This window comes from Tachyglossus aculeatus, chromosome 5 (genome assembly GCF_015852505.1).
Source record: "Tachyglossus aculeatus isolate mTacAcu1 chromosome 5, mTacAcu1.pri, whole genome shotgun sequence".
Classification (NCBI taxonomy): domain Eukaryota; kingdom Metazoa; phylum Chordata; class Mammalia; order Monotremata; family Tachyglossidae; genus Tachyglossus; species Tachyglossus aculeatus.
The window spans coordinates 70,306,308-70,320,104 of NC_052070.1; positions in this window are offsets into that span (position 1 = coordinate 70,306,308).

Sequence of the window (13,797 nt, forward strand, 5' to 3'; positions counted from 1 at the left end):
GGAAAGAGCGCAGGCTTGGGAATCAGAGGTCTTGGGTTTGAATCCCAGCTCAGCCACTTGTCAGCTATGTGACCTTGGGCAAGCCACTTGACTTCTCTGTGCCTCAGTGACCTCATCTGGAAAATGGGGATGAAGACTGTGAGCCCCGCGTGGGACAACCTGATCACCTTGTATCCCCCCCAGTGCTTAGAGCAGTGCTTAGAGAAGCAGCGTGGCTCAGTGGAAAGAGTCCGGGTTTGGGAGTCAGACGTCATGGGTTCTAATTCCGGCTCCGCCACTGATCAGCTGTGTGACTTTGGGCAAGTCACTTCACTTCTCTGTCCCTCAGTGACCTCATCTGTAAAATGGGGATTAACACTATGAGCCCCACGTGGGACAACCTGGTCTCCTCCAGTGCTTAGAACAGTGCTTGGCACATAATAAGAGTTTAACAAATCCCAATATTATTATTGTAGTAAGCGCTTAACAAATACCATTATTATTATTATTACTTCAGACATTATCTTCCTTATCTTCCCAATATCCCAGTATCCTTATCCCCATTTTGTAGATACTCAACAGCAAGGTTGAGTAATTTAGTTAATATCGCCGAGTGCATTTAACAATGTCAGCAAAACCTTCAAACAGCTCGACAAACTAAAGAAGTGTCAACCTAGCTTAAGGAGCTTTAATTTGACTTATCAAGTCCAACTAGGATCAGTGACTCTCAACAGATTTTTTCCTGGCTTAAGGCAGTTTAACAAGCATTATCAGATACTAGAAATCTTAAGGCAAGTCCTGACCTTAACATCCGAAGAGGCTTCAAAGAGACTAACAAGAGTGAATACCTTTTAACAGATTTAAATTTTGCAATAATGAATGGCTACTAAGTAACACTCAGTAGAAACTATTTAATGGATGTTTTTGTGTCCTTAAAATCGCTCCACACCCCCAGTTGACAGTGTTTTCACTCCCTATAAGTATTAAACATTATCAGTTGAGCAACAAGCTCCCAAAAGGGCCCAGGAGAGTAGCGAGCCCTTTAAATGGAGGAAAAATTGCTTATTTTAGGAGCTGGAAATCGGGCCTCCCCATCTTTCTCCTGTTCTTTGAGACTCCAGAAATGAAATCTTTCTTTAGAGATAGTCCCATCCTGGGGTCGCTAATGGCAGCAAACTTTAAAAGAATGAAGATGTGGATCATCCCTTGTCCACAGTGATCCCTCACCCACGATCATCCCTCACCCACCCATCATCCCTCGTCATCCCTCGCTTCCTTGACCGTCCCCACGCTCTAACAGGGAGCGTTTCTGGGGTTAGAGTCTTGGTTGGGCTGGGGAGAATAGTATTTCAATTATCTCGTTTTCCCCTCACAATAGCCCTGTAAAATAAAGACTAAACCCCCACTAGATTGTATTCTCCTTTAAGGCAGGGATTGTATCTACCAATTCCATTGTACTGAACTCTCCCAGTGCTTAGGGACGCAGAATAAGCACTCAAAAATACCATTGATTAATAAATAAATGAATAAATCGAAAATACCACTGATGAAGCAGCGTGGCTCAGTGGAAAGAGCCCGGGCTTTGAAGTCAGCGGTCATGTGTTCAAATCCCAGCTCTGCCAACTGTCAGCTGTGTGACTTTGGGCAAGTCACCTAACTTCTCCGGGCCTCAGTTACCTCATCTGTAAAATGGGGATTAAGGCTGTGGGACAACCTGATCACCTTGTAACCTCCCCAGCGCTTAGAACAGTGCTTTGCACAGAGTAAGAGGTTAATAAATGCCATCATCATTATTATTATTAAATTGGGCAGAAATTCACAAACTAGCAAACTGAGGCCCAGAGAAGTTAAGTGACTGAGCCAAATTTGCCCAGCAGGACAATGGCAGAGCCAGAGAGTAGAACCCAGGTATCCTGACTGCGGGTTGAGGGCCACATTTCCTCCCCTGCTACTGACAGGGAAGGGTAAACCAACTACCTCTTACCTCTAGGCAGCAAAATCTCTAAATCACCTCCACCACCACCTCAGGCAGGAGATCATTTAAATCCCTAAGGCTGCAGGTGGGAGGGGCAGGCAACCGGGAGAGGATGCCACAGCTTGTAGCCTTAAAACTCCCTGGAAAACCTGTATACATTAAATTAGTTCAGACTGTTACACCAGAATCTTACATAAGACTACTTCTGTAGTTACACCCATTCTCAGCACTGTACGTCAGTCAGCTGAATAATAATAATAAAAATCGTGGTATTTGGTAAGTGCCTTGTTTGAGTCAGGCACTGTACTAAGCACTGGGGTAGATGCCCTACTGAGGCCCTCAAGGCCCTACTGAGAGCTCACCTCCTCCAGGAGGCCTTCCCAGACTGAGCCCCTTCCTTCCTCTCCCCCTCGTCCCCCTCTCCATCCCCCCATCTTACCTCCTTCCCTTCCCCACAGCACCTGTATATATGTATATATAGCAGTGTGGCTCAGTGGAAAGAGCATGGGCTTTGGAGTCAGAGGTCATGGGTTCGAATCCCCACTCTGCCACATGTCTGCTGTGTGATCTTGGGCAAGTCATTTAACTTCTCTGGGCCTCAGTTACCTCATCTGTAAAATGGGGATTAAGACTGTGAGCCCCACGTGGGACAACCTGATCACCCTGTATCCTCCCCAGCGCTTAGAACAGTGCTTTGCACATAGTCAGTGCTTAATAAATGCCTACTATTATTATTATTATTATTACTCTATTTATGTATTTATTTAACTTGTACATATCTATTCTATTTACTTTATTTTCTTAGTATTTTTGGTTTAGTTCTCCGTCTCCCCCTTTTAGACTGTGAGCCCACTGTTGGGTAGGGACTGTCTCTATATGTTGCCAATTTGTACTTCCCAAGCGCTTAGTACAGTGCTCTGCACATAGTAAGCGCTCAATAAATACGATTGATGATGATGATGATGCAACATAAACGGGTCGGCCGATCCTCGTCCCACAGCCTAGTGCAGAGGGGAACAGGTGTTTAATCCCCATTTTACAGATGAGGTAACTGAAGACCAGAGAAGTTAAGTGACTTGTCCAAAGTCACACAGCAGGCAAAATTAGCAGAGCCAGGATTATGACCAAGTCCTCTGACTCCCAGACTCATGCTCATTCCATTAGGCCTCGCTGTTTATTTCATCCTAAAATAATAATAATAATAATAATGGCATTTATTAAGTGCTCACTATGTGCAAAGCACTGTTCTAAGTGCTGGGGAGGTTACAAGGAGATCAGGTTGTCCCACGGGGGGGCTCACAGTCTAAATCCCCATTTTACAGTTGAGGGAACTGAGGCACAGAGAAGTTAAGTGACTTGCCCAAAGTCACACAGCTGACAATTGGCAGAGCTGGGATTCGAACCCATGACCTGACTCCAAAGCCTGTGCTCTTTCCACTGAGCCACGCTTCTCTAATAATGGCATTTGTTAAGCGCTTACTATGTGCCAAGCACTGTTCTAAGCACCGGGGTAGATCAAGGTAGTCAGTTTGTCCCACGTGGGGCTCTGAGGCCCAGAGAAGTGAAGTGACTTGCCCAAAGTCACACAGCTGATAAGTGGAGGAGCCGGGATTAGAACCCACGACCTCTGACTCCCAACCCCGGGCTCCTTTTTTAAATTTATTTTTTTAATGGCATTTATTAAGCGCTTACTATGTGCAACGCACTGTTCTAAGCGCTGGGGAGGTTACAAGGTGATCAAGTTGTCTCACGGGGGGCTCACAGTCTTAATCCCCATTTTACAGATGAGGTAACTGAGGCCCAGAGCAGTTAAGTGACTTGCCCAAAATCACATAAGTGGAGGAGCCGGGATTAGAACCCATGACCTCTGACTCCCAAGCCTGGGCTCCTTCCACTGAGTCACGCTGCTTCTAATACTACTACCTGCCTTGGCATTATTCTTTTCCTCCTGCTCCATTTGAAATCATTTTGTCTGCCTATGCACCCCCGCCATTAGATTGTGAGGTTCCTGAGGACAAGGATAGCGTCTTTACTCCTGGTGTACTCTCCCAAGCACTTAGTACAGTGTGCTGGACTCAGAAAGCACTCAATAAATCTTTCCCTCAATCAATCGTATTTATTGAGCACTTGTCTGAAGGGCACTGCACTAAACATTTGGGAGAGTATAGTATAGCAGAGTTGGCGGACATGTTCCCTGCCCAAAAGGAGCTTACAGTCTAAAAGAACTGTAAGCGTCTCATGGGCTCCATCCAATCCAGTTCCAATGGACTGGATTTGAACCCATGACCTCTGACTTTAAAGCCCGGGCTCTTTCCACTGAGCCACGCTGCTTCTCGTCATGGTATTCGTTAAGCGCTTACTATGTGCCGAGCACTGTTCTAAGCGCTGGGACAGTGCTTAGAAGTTTAAGCGCTTAGCACAGTGCTCTGCACACAGTAAGCGCTCAATAAATACGATTGATGATTGATGATGACAGATGCGAGGTTGTCAGGCTGTCCCACGTGGGGCTCACGATCTTCATCCCCATTCTCCAGATGAGGTCACTGAGGCCCAGAGAAGTGAAGGGACTTGCCCCAAGTCACTCAGCCGGCAAGTGACTTGTATATATGTATATACATATGCATGTTTGTACATATTTATTACTCTATTTATTTTACTTGTACATATTTATTCTGTTTATTTTCTATGGTTTATATGTTTTGTTTTGTTGTCTGTCTCCCCCTTCTAGATTGTGAGCCCGCTGTTGGGTAGGGACTGTCTCTATATGTTGCCAACTTGTCCTTCCCAAGCGCTTAGTACAGTGCTCTGCACACAGTAAGTGCTCCATAAATACGATTGAATGAATGAATGAATGACAGTGCTCACAAAGATCTGAGCAGCAGGATTTGGAGATTTTCCCCCCGCATTTCCGCATGTGCTTTGCTGTCATCTAGTGTCTGCCTTTGGGATACCTAGTAGTAGTAGTAATAATAATAATAATAATAATAATAATAATAATAATTAGTAATAATAATAATGGCATTTGTTAAGCGCTTACTACTACTACTAATAATAGGCATTTGTTAAGCGCTTACTATGTGCAAAGCACTGTTCTAAGCGCTGGGGAGGATACAGGGTGATCACGTTGTCCCACGTAGGGCTCACAGTTTTAATCCCCATTTTACAGATGAGGTAACTGAGGCCCAGAGAAGTTAAGTGACTTTCCCAAGATCACACATTAGACATGTGGCGGAGCGGGAGTCGAACCCATGACCTCTGACTCCAAAGCCCGGGCTCTGTCCACTGAGCCACGCTGCTTCTCTACTGAGCCACGCCGCTTCTCTATGTACAAAGCACTGTTCTAAGCGCTGGGGGGGGGGATACAAGGTGATCAGGTTGGCCCACGGGGGGCTCACAGTCTTCATCCCCATTTGACAGATGAGGGAACTGAGGCTCAGAGAATCAATCCATCGTATTTATTGAGCGCTTACTGTGTGCAGAGCACTGTACTAAGCGCTTGGGAAGTAAAGTGACTTGCCCAAGGTCACAGAGCAGACATGTGGCGGAGCTAGGATTAGGACCCATGACCCCTGGCTCCCAAGCCCGGGCTCTTTCCACTGAGCCACGCTGCTTCTCTAGTAGCTGCTTCTCGAGAAGCAGCGTGGCTCAGTGGAAAGAGCCCGGGCTTTGGAGTCAGAGGTCATGGGTTCAAACCCCGGCTCTGCCAATTGTCAGCTGTGTGACTTTGGGCAAGTCACTTCACTTCTCTGAGCCTCAGTTACCTCATCTGTAAAATGGGGATTAAGACTGAGAGCCCCACGGGGGACAACCTGATCACCTTGTCACCTCCCCAGCGCTTAGAACAGTGCTTTGCACATAGTAAGTGCTTAATCAATCAATCAATCAATCAATCAATCGTATTTATTGAGCGCTTACTGTGTGCAGAGCACTGTACTAAGCACTTGGGAAGTACAAGTTGGCAACATATAGAGACAGTCCCTACCCAACAGTGGGCTCACAGTCTAAAAGGGGGAGACAGAGAACAAAACCAAACATACTAACAAAATAAAATAAATAGAATAGATATGTACACAAATGCCAATTATTATTATTATTATTATTATTATTATTATTATTATTAGAGTTGTCTGGTGAGATTGTGTCTCACAGAGGACTTCTTGAGCACTGCCTACTAAGCCCATGAAAATACAGAAGTACATCGTCTCTGGCCATGCTTAGTACAGTGCTCTGCACATAGTAAGCGCTCAATAAATACGATTGATGATGATGATGATGATGATGGGAAAGGTATGTCCTCCTGCCCTCAGCACATCGGTTGAGTTATTTTTCCAGTAGCAGGGAATGAGTTGCCTTGAGCCATTCAACGCTCTCTCGCCCGATTCCCCTGTGCCAACCAACTCACTTTGCAAGACAGCTGGGAGGGTGAACTAGGGCAGTCTGTGATCAATCAATCAATCAATCAATCGTATTTATTGAGCGCTTACTGTGTGCAGAGCACTGGACTAAGCTCTTGGGAAGGACAAGTTGGCAACATATAGAGACGGTCCCTACCCAACAACGGGCTCACAGTCTAGAAGGGGGAGACAGACAACAAAACAAAACATATTAACAAAATAAAATAAATAGAATAGATAGGTACAAGTAAAATAAATAGAGTAATAAATATGTACAAACATCTATACATATATACAGGTGCTGTGGGGAAGGGAAGGAGGTAAGATTCATTCACTCATTCATTCAATCAATCGTATTTATTGAGCGCTTACTGTATGCAGAGCACTGGACTAAGCGCTTGGGAAGTACAAGTTGGCAACATATAGAGACGGTCCCTACCCAACAGTGGGCTCACAGTCTAAAAGGGGGAGACAGAGAACAAAACCAAACATACTAACAAAATAAAATAAATAGAATAGATAGGTACAAGTAAAATAAATAGAGTAATAAATATGTACAAACATCTATACATATATACAGGTGCTGTGGGGAAGGGAAGGAGGTAAGATTCATTCACTCATTCATTCAATCAATCGTATTTATTGAGCGCTTACTGTATGCAGAGCACTGGACTAAGCGCTTGGGAAGTACAAGTTGGCAACATATAGAGACGGTCCCTACCCAACAGTGGGCTCACAGTCTAAAAGGGGGAGACAGAGAACAAAACCAAACATACTAACAAAATAAAATAAATAGAATAGATAGGTACAAGTAAAATCAATAGAGTAATAAATATGTACAAACATATATACATACATACAGGTGCTGTGGGGAAGGGAAGGAGGTAAGATTCATTCACTCATTCATTCAATCGTATTTATTGAGCGCTTACTGTGTGCAGAGCACTCTATTAAGCGCTTGGGAAGTACAAGTTGGCAACATATAGAGACGGTCCCTACCCAACAGCGGGCTCACAGTCTAGAAGGGGGAGACAGAGAACAAAACATATTAACAGAATAAAATAAATAGAATAAATATGTACAAGTAAAATAGAGTAATAAATACGTACGAACGTATATACATATATACAGGTGCTGTGGGGAGGGGAAGGAGGTAAGGCGCGGGGGATGGAGAGGGGGACGAGGGGGAGAGGAAGGAGAGGGCTCAGTCTGGGAAGGCCTCCTGGAGGAGGTGACTTTGCAAGACAGCTCACAACTCACTTTGCAAGACAGCTGGGAGGGTGAACTAGGGCAGTCTGTGATCACAAATCAAAATATCCATTCATTCACTCATTCATTCAATCGTATTTATTGAGCGCTTACTGTGTGCAAAGCACTCTATTAAGCGCTTGGGAAGCACAAGTTGGCAACATATAGAGACAGTCCCTACCCAACAGTGGACTCACAGTCTAGAAGGGGGAGACAGAGAACAAAACAAAACATATTAACAAAATAAAATAAATAGAATAGATATGTACAAGTAAAATAAATAGAGTAATAAATATGTGCGAACATATATACAGGTGCTGTGGGGAAGGGAAGGAGGTAAGATGGGGGGATGGAGAGGGGGAGGAGGGGGAGAGGAAGGAGGGGGCTCAGTGTGGGAAGGCCTCCTGGAGGAGGTGAGCTCTCAGTAGGGCTTTGAAGGGAGGAAGAGAGCTGCCATGGAGGATGTGTGGAGGGAGGGTATTCCAGGCCAGGGGAAGGACGTGGGCCAGGGGTCGACGGCGGGACAGGCGAGAACGAGGCCCAGTGATCAACAGTAGCAGACATCACTGTGTCCTCACCCATTTCTAAATATTAATATTTTCCTCAGGGTGGCTTAGTTGGGTAGTCTTAGATGAGCCACTTGCCAGCTGTGTGACTGTGTGAAGTCACTTAACTTCTCTGTGCCTCAGTTCCCTCATCTGTAAAATGAGGATTAAGACTGTGAGCCCCACCTGGGACAACCTGATCACCTTGTAGCCTCCCCAGCGCTTAGAACAGTGCTTTGCACATAGTAAGAGCTTAATAAATGCCATCATTATTATTATTCTCTGTGCCTTGGTTTTCTCATCTGTAAATTGGGGATTAATTACCCGCCACCCCTCTCTCCCACTTAGACTGTGAGTCCCTTGTGGGACAGAGACCGTGTCTCATGGCTTAGTGGGAAGAGCATGGACTTGGAAAGCAGAAGACGTGGGTTCTAATCCCGGCTCCGCCACTTGTCTGCTGTGTGACCTTGGGCAAGTCACTTAGCTTCTCCGTGCCTCAGTTACCTCATCTGTAAAATGGGGATTGAGACTGTGAAAAAAAGTCCTGACTTTTTTAATGACTGGTGGGGCTAGCCTGATTAGGACAGTGCTCACAAAGATCTAAGCAGCAGGATTTGGAGATTTTTCCCCCACATTTCTGCAAGTGCTTTGTTGTCATCTAGTGTCTGCCTTTGGGATAACTAGTGATAACAATAATAATAATAATAATAATAATAATATTTGTTCAGCGCTATGTGCAAAGCACTGCTCTAAGCGCTGGGGGGATACAAGGTGATCAGGTTGTCCCACGTGGGGCTCACAGTCTTCATCCCCATTTTACAGATGAGGTAACCGAGGCTCAGAGAAGTTAAGCGATTTGCCCAAGGTCACACAGCAGCCACGTGGCAGAGCTAGGATTAGAACCCATGACCTCTGGCTCCCAAGCCCGTGCTTGGGATAGATACCTTGTATCTCCAGCGCTTAGAACAGTGCTTTGCACATAGTAAGCACTTAATAAATGCCATTATTATTATTATTATTATTATTATTATTATTATTACCCTAGCGCTTAGAACAATGCCTGGCATATCATAAGCGCTTAACAAATGCCATCATTATTATTATTCTCTGTGCCTTAGTTTTGTCATCTGTAAAATGGGGATTAATTACCCACCACCCCTCTCTCCCACTTAGACTGTGAATCCCTTGCGAGACAGAGACTTTTTCTCATGGCTTAGTGGGAAGAGCACGGACTTGGAAGGCAGAAGACGTGGGTTCTAATGCCGGCTCCGCCACTTGTCTGCTGTGTGACCTTGGGCAAGTCACTTAGCTTCTCCGTGCCTCAGTTACCTCATCTGTAAAATGGGGATTGAGACTGTGAACCCCATGTGGGGCAGGGACCATCCAGCTGATTTGCTCTGTATCCACCCCAGCGCTTAATCAATCAATCAATCAATCGTATTGATTGAGCGCTTACTGTGTGCAGAGCACTGTACTAAGCACTTGGGAAGTACAAGTTGGCAACATATGGAGACAGTCCCTACCCAACAGTGGGCTCACAGTCTAAAAGGGGGAGACAGAGAACAAAACCAAACATAGTAACAAAATAAAATAAATAGAATAGATATGTACAAGTAAAATAGAGTAGTAAATATGTACAAACATATATACAAATATACAGGTGCAGTGCCTGACATACAGCAAGCGCAACACATAACATAATTATATTATATTATCAGAGAAGCAGCGTGGCTCAGTGGAAAGAGCATGGGCTTTGGAGTCAAAGGTCACGGGTTTGAATCCCGGCTCTGCCACATGTCTGCTGTGTGACCTTGGGCAAGTCACTTAACTTCTCTGAGCCTTAGTTACCTCATCTGTAAAATGGGGATTAAGACTGTGAGCCCCCCATGGGACAACCTGATCACCTTGTATCCCCCCCCCCCAGCACTTATCAATCAATCAATCAATCGTATTTATTGAGCGCTTACTGTGTGCAGAGCACTGGACTAAGCGCTTGGGAAGTACAAGTTGGCAACATATAGAGACAGTCCCTACCCAACAGTGGGCTCACAGTCTAGAAGGGGGAGACAGAGAACAAAACCAGACATATTAACAAAATAAAATAAATAGAATAGATATGTACAAGTAAAATAAATAGAGTAATAAATATGTACAAACATATATACATGTGCTGTGGGGAAGGGAAGGAGGTAAGATGGGGGATATATATATATCTGTAATTTATTTATTTGTATTGATGTCTGTCTGTCTTATAACACTGTTTTCCATGTAGTAAGCGCTTAACAAATGCCATCAAAAAAAAATTATTATTATTATAACATCATCATCATCAATCGTATTTATTGAGCGCTTTCTATGTGCAGAGCACTGTACTAAGGTCAAAGGTCACGGGTTTGAATCCCGGCTCTGCCACACGTCTGCTGTGTGACCTTGGGCAAGTCACTTAACTTCTCTGAGCCTTAGTTACCTCATCTGTAAAATGGGGATTAAGACTGTGAGCCCCCCGTGGGACAACCTGATCACCTTGTATCCCACATAACAGTACTCTGTACATCATAAGCACTCAGTAAATACAATTGATTGACTGAAGGTGAAGCCCAGGACACTGTAACCAAGGTAAATTAGCGTATACGCGTATGTTGAGGCCCAGAGAAGCGAAGTGACTTGCCCAGAGTCACACGGCTGACAAGTGGCGGAGCCGGGATTCGAACCCATGACCTCGGACTCCCGAGGCCTTCCCAGACTGAGCCCCTTCCTTCCTCTCCCCCTCGTCCCCCTCTCCATCCCCCCCATCTTACCTCCTTCCCTTCCCCACAGCACCTGTATATATGTATATATGTTTGTACATATTTATTACTCTATTTACTTTATTTGTACATATCTATTCTATTTATTTTATTTTGTTAGTATGTTTGGTTTTGTTCTCTGTCTCCCCCTTTTAGACTGTGAGCCCACTGTTGGGTAGGGACTGTCTCTATATGTTGCCAATTTGTACTTCCCAAGCGCTTAGTACAGTGCTCTGCACATAGTAAGCGCTCAATAAATACGATTGATGATGATGATGATGATGGTGAATTCACCATTAAATCAGGCCGCAGTGCAGTCTTCCCTCCGACAATGAAAACTGATTACTGAATATCATCCTAACAGTCTAAAATCAAGCAAGAGAAGAACAGACGCGACCCGCTGTCACCATGAGTAATGTGGCCATATTTTCAACAATGTAACAATCAAGGGTCCTAGGAACAATCAGGAAATTTGCATTCTTTGCCAGGGCAAACCCAATTAATTAAGTCCATTTGCCTTGGCACAACGCAGGGCTGAGGAAGTCTCCCGCGGGCATCCCCTCCAAAGCAATCGTTCAATTCAAGACTCTCAAAATAGAAGCAGCGTGGTGTGTGAGGGGCAGCATGGCCTAGTGGATAGAGCACGGGACTCAGGTCATGGGTTCTAAACTCGGTTCCGCCACTCGTCTGCTGGGTGACCTTGGGCAAGTCACCTCACTGCTCTGTGCCTCAGTTAGCTCACCTGTAAAATGGGGATTGAGACTGAGAGCCCCACACAGGACAGGGACCACGTCCAACCCGATTTGCTTGTATCCACCCCAGTGCTTAGTACAGTGCCTGGTTCGTAGTAAAGCGCTTAACAAATACCATTATTATCATTAGTGTTTCTGCCTTAGGAGATATGGAGCCCTGAGAGGTATCAATAAATACAATGGAATGAATGAACGAATGAATGAGTGCCCAACACTTTCGCACTCCCAAACCTGCAAACTCTTGATAAGTATTCCGCGTACCAGGACCCCAGGAAACCGGAGTCAGTCAGTCATATTTATTGAGCACTTACTGTGGGCAGAGCACTGTACTAAGCGCTGGGGAGAGTACAATATAACAGACACGCCGCCTGCTCACATTGAGCTTAGAGTCTGGAGGGGGGGCAGATAATATAATTACAGATAAATCAATCAGATAATATAAATAAATTACAGATAAATCAATCAATCAATCGTATTTGTTGAGCGCTTACTGTGTGCAGAGCACTGTACTAAGCGCTTGGGAAGTACAAGTTGGCAACATATAGAGACAGTCCCTACCCAACAGTGGGCTCACAGTCTATAAATATATATAAGTGCTGTGGGGCTGGGAGGAGGGATGAATAAAAGGAGCAACTCAGGGCGAAGAAGAAGGGGGTGGGAGAAGAGGAAAGGAGGGCATTATCAGGGAAGGCCTCTTGGAAGAGATGTGCCTTCGATAAGGCTTCGAAGGTGGGGAGAGTAATTGTCTATCGGATATGAAGAGGGGGAGGGCATTCCAGGCCAGAGGCAGGATATCAATCAATCAATCGTATTTATTGAGCGCTTACTGTGTGCAGAGCACTGTACTAAGCGCTTGGGAAGTACAAGTTGGCAACATATAGAGACGGTCCCTACCCAACAGTGGGCTCACAGTCTAGAAGGGGGAGACAGAGAACCAAACCAAACATATTAACAAAATAAAATAAATAGAATAGATATGTACAAGTAAAATAAATTTAAAAATATGGGTGAGAGATCGGGGGTGAGATTCATTCATTCATTCATTCATTCAATCGTATTTATTGAGCGCTTACTGTGTGTAGAGCACTGTACTAAGCGCTTGGAAAGTACAAGTTGGCAACATATAGAGACGGTCCCTACCCAACAACTGAGAGCTTACTGTGTGCAGAGCACTGTACTAAGTGCTTGGGAAGTCCAAGTTGGCAACGTATAGAGACGGTCCCTACCCAACAGTGGGCTCACAGTCTAGAAGGGGGACACAGAGAACAAAACAAAATATGTTAACAAAATAAAATATATAGAATAAATATGTACAAATAAAATAGAGTAATAAATACATACATATATACATATATACAGGTGCTGTGGGGAGGGGAAGGAGGTAAGGCAGGGGGGATGGGGAGAGGAAGGAGGGGGCTCAGTCTGGGAAGGCCTCCTGGAGGAGGTGAGCTCTCAGCAGGGCCTTGATCAATCAATCAATCAATCGTATTTATTGAGCACTTACTGTGTGCAGAGCACTGTACTAAGCGCTTGGGAAGTACAAGTTGGGAACACATAGAGATGGTCCCTACCCAACAGTGGACTCACAGTCTAGAAGGGAGAGACAGAGAACCAAACCAAACATATTAACAAAATAAAATAAATAGAATAGATATGTACAAGTAAAATAAATTTAAAAATATGGGCGAGAGATCGGGGGTGAGATAGATGAGAACGAGGAACAGTGAGAAGGATGGCATTAGTGTACATATACTTGTACTTGTACTTGTAGATGTGTACTTGTACAAATCTATTCTATTTATTTTGTTAGTATGTTTGGTTTTGTTCTCTGTCTCCCCCTTTTAGACTGTGAGCCCACTGTTGGGTAGGGACTGTCTCTATATGTTGCCAACTTGTACTTCCCAAGCGCTTAGTACAGTGCTCTGCACACAGTAAGCGCTCAATAAATACGACTGATGATGATGATGATGATTAGTGGAGCAAATTGTGCCGGCTGGGTTGGAATCAGAGAGCAGAGAGGTGAGGGGGCAAGGTGCTTGACCGCGTTAAAGCCAATTGTGAGGAGTTTCTGTTTGATGTAGAGGTTGATGGGCAAAACTGCCCCTCACCCTTACCCGA